At 47.8% G+C, this 1,547-nt stretch overlaps 1 non-coding gene across 1 annotated transcript; it reads right to left on the bottom strand.

Annotated features, from left to right (window-relative positions):
- Window positions 1–1,057: 1,057 nt before the first annotated feature.
- Window positions 1,058–1,132, bottom strand: Trnas-cga. Its single transcript has one exon. It is a non-coding gene; the product is annotated as a tRNA-Ser (tRNA).
- Window positions 1,133–1,547: the final 415 nt, after the last annotated feature.

Below are 1,547 nucleotides of genomic sequence, written 5' to 3'. Positions count from 1 at the left end.
AAGAGCGACGGTCCTATCACACTTCCCTGTGGTACTCTGCATATTACCTTTACACGTGTAGATTTAGTTCCGTTAAGAGCGACATGTTGAGTTCTATCTGAAAGGAAGGCTTGAATCCAGTCACAGGTCTGCTCCGATACTGTGTAAACTCGTATTTTTTTTCGTTACACGGCAATGCGGGATGGGGTAAAATGCCTTACCGAAATCAAGGAAGACGGCGTCAGTCTGAGCGTTGTTGTCCACTGAACTTTGGATCTCATGGAGGAACAGAGCGAGCTGAGTTTCGCAGGATCTCTGTTAGCGGAATCCATGTTGGTTTTTATGTGGGAGATATTCACTATCCGAAAACGTCATAAATGGGGAAGTGATGGACAGAGAAAGGCTAGGAGGAGGGTATGGTCAAAGAGGGCGAGAGGAGGACGGAGGGGGGGGGGGGGGAGAGATTAGGAAGTACAGCCAATCCCGATACATAGTTAGCATTACGTGGCAAAGCGTTGCTGGGCTCGCTAGCCGTTTACATACTTGCCGATGGCGCGCGGGAGTAGTGAGTTACGTCGACATCCGACCATGTCTTCTGGCTGCTTCACTTTCTTTTGACAGGCAGTGTATTTACTATCATTCAAGATCAATGTAACTTTCAAAAACGCAAGCGTTCAGAGAAAATTGCTGCTCCAACACAAAATCTTTGAACATTACCTTAAGTCAGAATCTCTCTTTTGTTTGTACCCTGTAAGGCACGCGAGAGTTCTTACCTGTGTCAAAGCTTGAGCAGTGTCGTGCAATTAACGTTAACTGGAGAACACAAAAAAAAAAAAAATCCAAACTCATTTGTAGACCAGGAACCAGGTGACTGCAAGTGATGCCGCCACGTATTTGGACTAAGGGCGAAGAACACCCGCGTTTCCACCGACATACCTCAGCAAAAGAGGCCGACGAGACGTGGTACCAAGGAAGGCAGCACTGGGTTACGATTTTGGACGGGGCCGTAACCAATTACTGTTGGTTAGCTTACTTTTGAATCACGTACACTTTGAAACTTCCTGGCAGATTAAAACTGTGCGCCCGACCGAGACTCGAACTCGGGACCTTTGCCTTTCGCGGGCAAGTGCTCTACCAACTGAGCTACCGAAGCACGACTGCCAGGAAGTTTCATATCAGCGCACACTCTGCTGCAGAGTGAAAATCTCATTCTGGAAACATCCCCCAGGCTGTGGCTAAGCCATGTCTCCGCAATATCCTTTCTTTCAGGAGTGCTAGTTCTGCAAGGTTCGCAGGAGAGCTTCTGTAAAGTTTGGAAGGTAGGAGACGAGGTACTGGCAGAAGTAAAGCTGTGAGTACCGGGCGTGAGTCGTGCTTCGGTAGCTCAGTTGGTAGAGCACTTGCCCGCGAAAGGCAAAGGTCCCGAGTTCGAGTCTCGGTCGGGCACACAGTTTTAACCTGCCAGGAAGTTTCATATCAGCGCACACTCTGCTGCAGAGTGAAAATCTCATTCTGGCACGTACACTTTATTTGGAAACAACAAAAAATAAAAGGTGACAATAAATTAA

This window comes from Schistocerca americana, chromosome 9 (genome assembly GCF_021461395.2).
Source record: "Schistocerca americana isolate TAMUIC-IGC-003095 chromosome 9, iqSchAmer2.1, whole genome shotgun sequence".
NCBI lineage: Eukaryota > Metazoa > Arthropoda > Insecta > Orthoptera > Acrididae > Schistocerca > Schistocerca americana.
This window is presented reverse-complemented; position numbering and strand designations above follow the sequence as displayed.